The sequence below is a fragment of the Cnephaeus nilssonii genome (genome assembly GCF_951640355.1).
Source record: "Cnephaeus nilssonii genome assembly, chromosome: 2".
Classification (NCBI taxonomy): Eukaryota; Metazoa; Chordata; class Mammalia; order Chiroptera; family Vespertilionidae; genus Cnephaeus; species Cnephaeus nilssonii.
The window spans coordinates 56,462,799-56,476,091 of record NC_137073.1 but is presented as its reverse complement, the minus strand read 5'-3'; the positions used below and the strand labels follow the sequence as shown (position 1 = coordinate 56,476,091).

General features: G+C 36.1%; 1 protein-coding gene across 11 annotated transcripts in view; it reads left to right on the top strand.

The window, feature by feature from the left end:
• Positions 1 to 13,293, top strand: part of PAM (peptidylglycine alpha-amidating monooxygenase) — a 267,335-nt gene that overhangs the window by 189,180 nt on the left and 64,862 nt on the right. The window lies entirely within an intron of this gene.

Sequence of the window (13,293 nt, the reverse complement as noted above, 5' to 3'; positions counted from 1 at the left end):
AAGAAAGGGGGAGCTTTGAAATAAGAAAATGTATTTAATTGCTATCTGGTTATTCTAGCACTTTATTTTACTTAGAGATGTGAAGAAGAATTTATTTTTATTCTTTTTCACAAAATTTGGTCTTTGGGTTTTAACATGCTGTAATAGTAGAAGTCACTTACAATGCATATATGACTTTCTTGGACACCCGCCTCCCTTTATATAGGTGTGCAAATGTTCTTTTTTACACTTATGCTTGATAACCCTTTTTGAAGAATGAGCAAAAATAATATTATATCCCTTCTTTTTTTCCAATTTTTTTTCTTTTTAAGTGGAATGTATGGGTGACAGGGACTAGAAAATGAAAAGCAGAAACCACCAGACTGACTTTGAGATTAAATGATTGGCAAGAAGGTAACATTGAGGTGCATGAAATTCCATAGCCTCGTAGGCCCTTCCAAATATAGGGGAAAGATAGAAACATGGCTGAAAAGACATTTTGGAAAGAAAGCAATGTTTCTTTTATTTTCTCCCGAAAAGAAAAGAGTAAAAACTATAGATCTTAGGTGTCGTAGCTAATTGGTTTTTAAAGCACTGGTTTTTATAGCACCAGAGATTGAGTCTTCAGGCTGATTGCACGAGAACCCAACTGGAAGGGATTATCTAGCCTGGCCCCTCTATTTTACAGAATGGAAATCGATGCTTAGAAAGGTTAAATGACTTGCCTAAGGTGGTATAGTTACTAGACAAATGCTATTAAAAACTAAACGAATTTAATTTGTGTTGGATTTCTAGTTCGTATATGTGCCAAAGTTCATGTCCTAACAATATAAAACAAGTGATGGAGTCAGTGTTTCTGGAAGTCATTTGAACCACTGGGAACAGAGAGGAATGGATTTATTCATGCCCAATAGAATAAATATGAATAAAGACTGGAGTCGTTTACCTTATCTCATTTATGCCTTTTCTTTCTGATGTTTGAAGTAATCCACTTCCCTTATCATATAAGGATATTTCTAAATCAGGTTGCTTGATAATCCCACTGATTTTAGAAGAATTGTAATTGGATGTTCTTCATGTTCTTCTCTAACCTTCATTATACACAGCAGCTTGATGTGAGTCGTGGGAATGATTTTAGAACTATTCTGTACCTCTCAAATGATCCAAAAGGAGCTTATTATGTTGAAGTATTCTTTTGCTCTTGCCACTCTCTTCACATAAATATGAGTGCCCTGATTCTCTAGCTCCCTGCATTTCAACTTTGCAAATCATCTTTGGTATGGAAATCTAATGATCCTTATTCTCATGCCTTCCATGGGACACCTGTTTATTTTAATACCTAAATATGGTCATTAAATATCAGGAATTATATTTTTACTCATTTGGTTATGAGAAGATATGCAAAGCACTACAGTATTCTTTTTAAAGAATATATTCAGAATGTTTTCATCCTTTAAAATGTGTTTTTAAAGCAACTTAACGTTGAATAATATAAAATTTTGCTTAAATGATTAGTTTTTAGGGAAAAATTTCCCTAATACCATTTCATTTTTTTAGACTTTATCGCTTTTTGAGAAAGCCTTATACTTTGCCTTCATTTACCCCTTGGTAACTCATGCTTATTAAATCATTCATAATTAACTCCTATTTTGAAGCTGGTCAGGACTACACAATCATCAAGTAATTAATGCTATTTAAATTAATAGCAGACAACATTTCATTTTTCACCAAAAGAAATTGAGAGGAAAAATCAAGTTACTAGTCCATTTTCTCATAAAAATTAGGAGATGCAATCAAATTTCTGTGAAATCTAGTTTAGAGCCCTAGCAGCACTATCTATGGCTTTCCCCCACACACACACACATACTCCACACATACTCCATCTACTTTCCTACCCCTCACCCTGTCCCTCCCTGCTCCCCTCATTGCCTGGCATGTTACATATGTATTGTAGGAACTCCAGTAAAAGATGGAAGTCGTTAGAGAAAAATGCTAGGATTTGCACATTTCATTTCCTATTTACTATTAATTCCTTTTTATGGCAGTTGATTGACTTACTTGTAATATGGAAAAGATACTCTAAATAAATACATGACCAAAAAAGCATTTGCTGAAAACCATTGAAATAACACTGAATGAAATTTACAAAATAATATGTTAGAAAGATAAAATTCAACCTTTTCTGGGCCTGGAAGATACCCTCTACTCTCCCTATTTCTGCCAACAGGAACATTACTCTTTTCGTCATCCAATTTGGAAACCCTTCACCTTGCTCTCCATTTCTTTTCTTTATATATTAACTAGAGGCCCGGCGCATGAAATTTGTGCACTTGGGGGGCCGGGGGGGGGGCCTCAGCCCAGCCTGCGCCCTCTCGAAGTCTGGGAGCCTTTGGGGGATGTCCGACTGCCGTGGAGGCAGGAGAGGCTCCCTCCACTCCCGCTGTGCTTGCCAGCCGTGAGCCCAGCTTCTGGTTGAGCGGCGCTCCCCCTGAGGGAGCACACTGACTACCAGGGGACAGCCCTGCATTGAGCATCTGCCCCCTGGTGGTCAGTGCGCATCATAGTGACTGGTCGATCCACCATTCAGTTGATTTACATATTAGCCTTTTATTATATAGGATTCTCCTTTTTCCAACTTTGAAAACTTTCACGTCTTACAGGGATATTTCTTCTCCCCCACACTTTTCTAGCCCCATTTCTTCACAAGTATTCCTTATGCTTATATAGCAAACTTAACTATAGTGCACCACCTACTAATAATTACTAATAACTGAAAGAAAAGAGAAATTTAATTAGTACCCACAAGCTCTTCTACACTGAACCTTTATCTTACAGTATAAGCCTTGCTTAATATCTGAGGGAATTTTAAGAGATAATGTGGCTCACCTGGGGGTTTCAGTGTTTTTCCATTAATACCAGTAGAGTAATGATACCTAGCATTTTATATGACTTTTCAGCTCAGAATTGCTTTCTAAGTGTTACTTTATGAATCCTCATATCACACTACAACATAAATATATTGAAAGACTGCAAATTAATGTTAAAACAAATATATGAGCTATAATGTTCAAAGTGTGTTCCCTAATTAATACCAAGGATGCATGAATGCATAATTATATGTAAATTATATGCTTTGGATTTTTTTTCATTGGAAAATTAAACACAATACACAATAGTATTTTAAGTTGTTGAAGATAATTGGGTTGAAAATGTGGCCACTGATTTTAGGTTGACTTTCAAAAATCATATTCCAGTTAAGTTACAGCTTTTGCAGAAGATAACTTACTATTTTCAAAACAAAATGGAATGGTGTTGCCCCTAGGTATCCTCTATTTATCACTCCTGAGCTTTTAGAGATGCAAGTTAAATAAAAGAGGGAGAAAACGTTGCACAAAATAGTTGAGAATTTGAAAGGGTGTGAAGAAGGTAAATCATATATATTACTCTTAAAATGATTCAAAAATTCATAATAGAGGATTTGAGGATTTTATGTGAGAAATATGTTTTTAGGCTTTATATCTCAAATTAAATTTAAATCTTTATTTGATCAAAGCTCTAAACTCTTTTCATTCCTACATTTTTACAGGTACATTCTGCCCTCAGTGGAAAGAACAGACAATAATTGGAATAATGCAAAAGAAACTTTAGATTATCATTTTAAAAATGAATATATATATATATTAAAAATAGAGATATAGCCCTGGCTGGTTTGGCTTAGTGGATAGAGCGTCGGCCTGTGGACCAAAGGGTCCTGGGTTTGATTCCAGTCAAGGGCGCATGCCCAGGATTGCAGGCTCGACCCCCAGTAGGGGGCATGCAGGAGGCAGCCAATCGATGATTCTCTCTCATCATTGGTGTTTCTATCTCTCTCTCTCCCTTTCCCTTCCTCTCTGAAATATATATATATATATATATATATATATATATATATATATATATATATATATTTAAAAGTATAGATACAGAAGTAAAAACTGGTCGATAGGACTTTTCACTGAGAGATGGGAAATTAAAAATATTTGTTAAGTATATTATTTAAAATTATCCAACCAAAGCTCATGAAGCTAGTGGACAAGCTGCTTAAATGTGCTTGGTTTTAGCCAAAAGAAAACTCCTTCAGGAAGAAGTTAAATATTGTCTGTACCTAAACGTAAAGATTTAAAATTTAATGCCTCAGGACACAAGTGGAGGGCTTTTGATGCTTGATCTGGGAGCTGCTTACAAGGATGTGTTTGTTTTTTTAAAATTCCTATAGCTGTACCTTCTGATTTGTACATTTTTCTATATATTATGGTTCAAAAAAAAAGTTCAAGAACCTATCAATAATTTAAAAATTCAGTGCCATGTTTTTAAGAGCAGTGTATTTACCCGTGGTTTAGTTTTTTAATTTTACTTCCTTAGAAGTATGATTCTGAAACAGGTTCATAATTCTGAGGGGAAAAACTGTACATCCTAAGCTTTTGCTGTAGATTTTCTTTTCTTTTTTTTTTTTTTTTTTGCATTCATAAAATATGGAAACAGGAACGTGCTCTGACATTAGTCGTGCTGTAACATCCTCCACACTCAGAGTGCTCATAAAAGCACGTTGGCGGGCCTGCCTGCCTGCCTGCCTTCCATTTGATCTCTCTTGGAAACAGCAGAGACCATCATTGTGAGACTCATCGTCTTGCAGGATGGGTAAATGCATTCTCCCTTCCTTGCCACAGGACAAATGGGAGCTAGTAATTTCTAGTCCCATCTCAGGGAATACAAAATCAAAAGAGGCTAGCTCACTGCAGTGACAGCTTCAAAAGGAATTCTTTTTTGAAGGATTTTTTTCATGGTGCTGGTTTATTTAGCACTGAAGCTTGTCTGCTAAGTCAGCTTTCAGAAGCCTCCAGGAAACCTGTGCTGTTTGTGTCGTGTATTAACAGTGCCCCTATTTCAGGTACCTTTGCCAAGCAGATACGCATTTGTCCTGACAGCATAAGGTGTTTGTGCTTTTTTGAATGGAGACTACTATACATCAGTGTATCTGTAACGGAGGAGTCCTGACATTCTGAGAGTATGCTTTCAGGGATCCATTCATTCCCTCCGAGAAATTTGGTGACTTGGATTTTGTTTTGAAGAAACTCCAATGAAAGACTTTAATATATGCATTTTCTGGTTACTATAGAGGATCATCTTTTTACTGAGTGCTATCAAATGGCTTCAGGACCTGCACTTAAAATCCAGGTGGTACCAAGAAGCAATAAAGGAGCTGCGTCTTTGCTTTCTTAAACCCAGGGTTCCGTGTAATGTGCCTGTGCCCAGAGCGAACACAGAAAGAACCCGGTCAGCTGTTCCCTCTGCTGTTTCCTATTTGCTTCTCATGCTTGTGCCCATCTCTCTGCTGCTGCAGGGTTTCCGATGTACAGAAATGAACTCTCTATGTAGAAACACGGTCCAATTCTACAGAAATAACTTGTTCTTAACAACATGGCCCAGCCAGCACACCTGACAGCAATCTGTTCCAGTGCTCAGGAAACTGGCTTTGTTGGCTCCTCACTCTACTCTCTCCTAAGGGGTTTTCCAAGTCATTTTTATTATATGAAATTTTCCCAGACTTTAGAAATGAATCCCCAAGTAATCTCCTATTCTTGGTCTCCTTGGGAGCCATGATTTAATATTAGGAAAACATCATCTATCCCATTCACTGATTTTTGTGAATTTAGAACAAAGAACCATAAGGTAAATATTAAGCCAGCTGAATATTCATGTAGTTATTACAATATCTATGTGCATATATTATTGCAAAATTATTGGTGTGTGCTGAGATATACTTGATTCATTTTTGTTTGTTCTAGACAGGGAGAAAGTCAGGAAGGCAGCTTTTAAATTACGTTCAGGACACTGAGAAGGTGGAAGGGTACAATACCGTTTAGAACTATTTGCTTACACAGTTGCTAGAATATGTTTTTATTATCAGAGATGTTTACCTCTTTGTTTTTCCATAAGACTTGGCAGTGGTTCCAGGCATGCTTTCTCTGGACTTCCATAAGGAAGGGATTCATTATCCAACACTGTGGTTGGGGCAGTAGGTAATGGGTGTACTTTATCCTTTACCTGTACCTTCCTAGGAGAGAGCAGTGAATTGAAATCCACTCTACAACTCTCTTTCCAATTAGTGGGATATAGTTCATAACACTACATAGGTTCCCTCAGGATCGATGGTTAGCCTATCCTTTGATTGAAGCAGGAAACAACCAGGAAGAGATGAGCTCATGAAGTATAGCGGGCTATCTCTAGAGGGGAAGATTAGGAGACAACAACAGACTTCTAAGGACCTGAGAGGTAATGGGTTATTATCACGCATTATCCCACATACTTCCTGAACTACTTAGCTACCAATCCAAGCAGGAACCAGACGCTCTTATTACAAAAGCAGGCTAAATAGTTTGGAATGGATAACCTCATATTCCATGCATCCACCTTCCATTAAGAAAAATGAACTTCCTGCTTAAATGGATGTCTTGAGTACCACTGGTTACTTATCCATTTGGTTTAATTCCTTTATCTTAGCTTAAGGATATTTCAAAGCTAAAATGCTTTGGAAGTCTCTAATACATGCAACTCTTTTTTTCTTCTTAAATAAATAATGTTGACTAAATGTTTACACTGGAGAATTAGTTTTGGTACCCCGGGTGTCACCAGTTAGCTGAATTACTTTGGCTCATGCTCTAAATCTCTGTAATCACTTTTTTTTCCTATTTAGAAAGCGTAAGAGTTGAACTCCATTATAACCAGTATCGCTTTCAATTTTGAAATTCTGTGAGTCTGTATGTTTGATAAATACGTTGCTTTGTGTATTCATCTCTGTCTGAGCAGAGGAGAGCAATTTCTTAAAAAAAAAAAAAAAAGCAAGCGGAGCCCCTTGTGAGAGCGGTCATCCAGTGTTCATCTTTCTGGAGATTAGATTCTGATTGAATGCTATTTTCAAGTGTCATCCAGTGTCTGGAAATACTTGTTTCTTTCATTATCAGACTACTCCTTAGAAGTCTTACCACTCAACTACCAGTACAGAGGTATTACCCTATGCTGTTATATGCTTCTAAGGCATTACCAGACTTTATTTTACATTTCTTTTTTAAAAATGATTCTTTTAAGTTTTACAGTGTTAGCATCTTCACCACTGCAAAAGCTACTAGTACATACATATGTCATGATTATGGAATATAATGAAATATGCCTTCTAATGTCATCTGATACCTATCTAGTGAATGAAATTTCTATCTCCATATCTTGAAATCCAGTAGGCTGAAACTATGTCTTACTGAAGGAGAACAGCAATCATGAAATATTCTTTAACAGGGATGTCTCGGGTTCCATCCTTTGTAAGTACAGAACATTAATAGCTAAAAGTCAAGTATTCACCAGTATACCTTGGCGAGAGAGTGAGCCTGTCACCCAATCCCGTGAAGGAGAGAATGCTTTTATGTTGGAATAAGAAAACTAAAATAAGGTAAATGAAGCTGCCTGGGAAGAAGAGCTGTCACAGTTTTTGCACGATGACAGTTGTGTAGGATAAGTGAATAAATACAGATGAAAACAACTTTGCCATCAATATAAAAATGGCCTCACCCTCTTTCCTTCAAACATAGAATCCTGTTGAACTGACTTCTAGCCCAGAACTCAGAAAGCAGCAGACTATCTTGTGTCTGGTCAAGGGAAGGACCTCAAAACAATACATTATCAACTTCTTCACAGTCCTATTGTTCCGAACCCAAGAATTTCGATTTAGCCAGACCATGGGGTTATTTCTTTTTTCACCCTTTTTAATCAGTTAATTGTAGTAACACTGGTTAAAACTAAATTATACAGGCTTAGGTGCACAATTCCACAACACAACATCTGTAGACTGTATTGTGTATTCATCACCCCAAGTCAAGTCTCCATATGTCACCATTTATCCCCCCCAATACCCTCTTCTACCTCTCCCCATTCCCCCTCCCCCCAGCAATCACCACACTGTTGTCTGTGTCCATGAGGTTTCTTTTTTTCTTTTTTTTGGTCCAATCCCTCAACCCCACCCCACCCAAGCCCCCATACCCCTCTAACAGCTGTCATCCTGCTCTCTATCTATGAGTCTTGTCTTTATTTTGCTTGTTAGTTCATTTTGTTCACTAGATTCCACATGTGCGTGAAATCATATGGTACTTGTCTTTCTATGACGGGTTATTTCATTTAGCATAATGGTCTCTTACTAAAAATGTCTTTATCTCACTGGTGACTCTATTCTGTTTCGACCTAGTTCAGACTTTTCTGAATCAGCATTTCTGTTCCCATTTTGAGAATATCTATTTTTTGCAATTTCTTTAATATACCACTTCAATTCTAATTTCTTTTTTTAACCATCTCTTTACTCATTTAGAATTCCCAGGTTGCTCTCCCCTTTCTTCTGTTCCTATGCTATTAGTTGGAGAAATTGATGTGCTTTGGTTTCTTCAATTAAAGAAATTCCAGACCTATGACTGAAATATAATTTTAAAGTAAACTATCCATGTGTTGAAATTTTTTTTGAATCTGCCAATAAAAAGAATAATGGTATTAATAACTAAAATTTATTGGATTTTTTTTCTGTGCTCCAAATAGAGTGCTGTATTCTTTACATAGATTATTTCATTTATAGACTGAAATTTCTTAGTGGTATCAGTATTGATTATGAGTACACATCTATTAATTATCACATAGATAGCCTTCTAGATTCTATGCATTTTAGATAAAGTAACTCAATACTGACCTATTTGAAATCTGATGATGATCTTACAAGGCACTGTGGTCCAGTAATTGTTTGTGATTAAAATACACAGATTCTAAATTTTCCATGCAATAATTCTTACATATTGTACAATATCTATATTGAAATATAAATAAAGGGAGTACTCCACTTCCTAGTCTACATTTCATTCAGAGAAATTTAATTCTATAACTTCAGACCATTTCCCATCTTTTTGTAAGCTATGGAAATCCATTTCTGTGGTCTTCTGCCCTGCATTAACTTTTTCATCTACCTCCTCTCTTTTCTCTTATTTACTTTCGTTTTAGTCACAGAATCAGTCCTTTCAACTACCCTTTTCAGCCAGCATATGATATTGATATTCTGAGTTCATTCTTTGTATATTTCTAAACTATCTCAGTACTGATTTTGTTTTTTCATCTTATGTGATAAAATACTAGCATTGATGTATTTAGTTAAAATAGACATATTTAGTCATTCATTTTTATGATTATGCATGTCAGACAGATTTCATGTATAGCCTAGTGAATGGAAATGAATGAATTCTTACGAGGCTTCATATCTTGTGGCTAAAGCACTGTGTTACAATAGAAGGGCAGACAAAGTCAGAGTGCACTGGAAATCATTGGTAAAATATGCAAAACTTGCTGAAGTTTCTGAGTTCACCAGAAGTAAAATCAGTATAGAGGTTATGGAAATAATAATGCATCACTGTGCAAGGATCACATTGGAGTTAGAAGGTCAGAATCTTCACACCAAACACTAGGCTGAAATATGCCTCCCTCCCAAGCTGCGCTTGCTATAGGAATAGCTAGCTATGTATCCAGGAGCCCTTCCGACCCCACACCACCTTGTTTGAGGGGGTTTTAGTTGCTCCCACTGAGACTTCCCACTGTGTATATGCAAGCATATGAGCCCTTTTGGTCAAACTGTAGAAAGTTGTACTAGAAAAGATCACATTCATTTGCAATAATAAAATTGATTTTGAAATAATGACTATATGAATAGCAGTTGACTCTAATAATGTCAAAAACATATGCAAATATGCTTCATAAGTGTTTGCTTTGAGATAACATCTAGAATTTTGTTCAACTAAAATATCACTTAAATGTGTATATATCCATTACCAAATAACAGAATTTCTTAAAGTCACACAGTTAGAATTGTAATTCTCTCACCCCATGGTTAAATAATAATAATGATAAAATGTTATCCATAATTTAAACCACAATAAATACATGCTTATTCACACATGCACCCACACACACAGCAGAGTTTTATTCATCCTCACACACAGTATCAAACTGGCCAGATAAATTTGCTATAAATTCCTTCAGCCATGACTTAGAAACTCTAGTGTGGTTTTAAAAGTATATCTCTTCACTAATTTTCCTTCTGTGTATTTTGTTTTCTGGTAGTTGTTGTTGTTGTTGTTTTGTAAAAAGGCAAAATTTTCATTGTGGGTCTTTATTTTCAACATCCCTCTATCGATATAAGATTTCCATTTTATTGGACAAAACTCAGAGCCTCTAAAATCCAGTTTTTCCTAAAGTCATTATATTATAAAACTAGTAGCCCATTTGCAGGAAGAATCCTGCAAGCAGCCACTGCGGCCACGTGTGCTGCCGCTGCCGCCTCTGTTGCGGCCGCTGCTCCGCCCCGCCCCACCCCGCCCCGCCCTGCCCGGGCTTTCCCTCTGGCAGCCACTTTGCTTTCCACTTTTCTTCCCTCTTCCAAGTTGTCTTCAGTCTTCACTCCTCCCTCCCTCAGCATATGCAAATTATCCTTTGTTGGGTAATTTGCATACTCACCCTGATTGGCTGGTGGGCGTGGCTTGAGCATAGCGAAGGTGCGGTCAATTTGCATATTACTATTTTATTAGGTAGGATATGTAAGTCAGATGTTCAGTATATTTTTCTCAAAAAAATTTGTTGATTGCATCATATTATTACTGGAGTTTTTAGCCGTTTTGTTATTGTTGTGTGATATACTTGACTTTCTTATAGGATATGACATGTTGTTGATAAACATGTAGGGTCAAAAGAAAACTTACGTCTTTGCAGTGGAGTGAGTGGTGAGACTGTGGCTCACCTTTAAAGAAGGAATCAAGTAGACAACAATTATATAGCAGTGGCTATTCTTTTTCTGAGTAAAAAGCTCTCAATTTAGACAATTCTAATAAAAACATTATCTAACAGGAAGATGCACTGCTACTGGCAATAGTAACATTCCTGCTGCTCTTAATTTGGAGACATGTTTCAACTTCAATGATAAACTTCTTTAATAGTTCTTGAAATGTGTTAATTTACTTATTAGTTTTTTCCATTTATTTTTTTTAATTTTAAAAAATATATATTTTATTGATTTTTTACAGAGAGGAAGGGAGAGGGATAGAGAGCTAGAAACATCAATGAGAGAGAAACATCGACCAGCTGCCTCCTGCACATCCCCTACCAGGGATGCGCCCGCAACCAATGTACTTGCCCTTGACTGGAATTGAACCTGGGACCCTTCAGTCCGCAGACCGACGCTCTATCCACTGAGCCAAACCGGTTTCGGCTCCATTTAATTTTTTTAAGTCATGGGACAAATATCAACCAAGTTGGTTATCAAAATGTGATTCACTTGATTCATTCAATGCAAAGATGTAATGTAAAACCAAGTGACAATTCTCATTGCACTTTTTACCCTTCTGCTTGGATAAACATTGGACAAGGAACAAACTCTTTCCTGGTATTAATTAAAATTAAAAAAATTACAAACCCAACATCCAGGAATTAACAAGTGCCAGGTACTGTGCTAGGTGAACACCTTACAGGGTCCATCACTCTACTGCTTAAAATCTTCCAATGGCTTCTTTACAGACAGAGAATAAAACAGACTTTTAACTTGCTCTGTGTTGCTAGATAATTGCCAGCCTCATGGCCACTCCGTCCTTCTTGGACCACAGTAGATAAAATGGCTACCCCACGATCTCTTACCTTGTTGAGTTGACTGTGTGACATTATCTGCTTTATATATTTGGGTTTTGTTTTTTCCTATTCCTACCCCATTTCCCCCTGGCTCCACTCCTGTTAGAGGATAGTACCATTAGGGCAGGAAACTTGAATATGTTGATTTTCACTGTATCCACAGTGTATAGGACAGGGCTTGAATATCACGATTGCTCAATAAATATTACTTAGATGGATGACTGCCATTTCTCAAAGTAAACTTTTAAGATAGGTATGATTTTTTTTACACATGAGAAATGTTTCCCCTGAAATCTACTAAGCTAATTAGGTGAAGCTCTAGAGTTTAGAATTCATTTAATATGAATGAATGGTATTTTTTCCACCATTCTCATTTGATCAGTGGAGTTACTTAAATAATTCTGGGTGAAGTCATTTTGAAAGTAGTACAAACTCGGCAAATTTAGTAAATCTCATGCAGTACATTTAGGAAATCTGTTCTCAAAAATAAAATGTTTCTTTTAATAAATTAAAGAACAGTACTCATTTATTCTTTCTATATTTAAAAACATAGGCAAAAATGAGATAAAACAGTGGTTGTTTTTCATTGCTACTATTAGTTATTTTCCCATCTCTTTAAAGTTCACCACTGAAATTATTTCAAAAATAGCACCCTACTGAAATTGTTTTAGCTTGGATAGATATTCCTTTGTAAAATGATAAAAACAACAACAACAACAAACAATGTATTAAATATAAAGTGTTTGTCATAAGTTTATTCCTCAACCCCCTTTATTAAGATCAAGCTTAATAATCTTCTGAACAGAGAAATTTTCTTTATATTTTATTAGCAAAGTATTAAATATGGTTTTTTATACTTTCTAAACTTTGTCTATGATAAATCAAAATGCATATCTTGTTAACTGTTATATATATCTCTATGAAGCTCTTTTGTTTTTCTCATGAGATTACAACTAAAGAAAAAAAATTACCTTAAAGAAACTACTCCATCTGGTGTTATTTATTAGCACACTTCTTCGTTTCTAGCATAAATCTGTCAATTTTACACATGTACACAATGCAATAGTTATTTCTATTAAAATCAGTTCTCAACATCGAGATATAAAGTTTTATAATGTCTTAGAATGAAATGCAAAGTAGAAGGAATTTAGCATGGACAGAAATAGAATGAATAACTATGAGTTACTATTCGTGGTCTCTTGTGAGACATCAGCAAGTTCATCACAGATAAGGACTTGGATGAATGACTTAAATTTTTACCTAATTTCTACTTGGGGAAGGCAATGGAAGATAGAAGAGGGAGGATTTGTAAGAGGTTTCTGAAATGTCCTTGGCAAAGATAAAGAGATACTTGGAGGCTTTCCACTGAAGTTAGGATGTAATAAGAATGAGTAGGTTTCTGTTTAGAATATGGGGATGATCAAGTCTTAGGAACCGAACAAGGAGATTCCATGTGGTTTCTATTTTTTAAAGAAGAAAAAGTAGCTGTTTAGAATCCCATAGAACAACTTTTCTGGATATTTCAACAACACAGAGAGTAGCAGCAGCTTCCTAGTATCTAGTATGTCTGCAGGCGAGCAGATAACT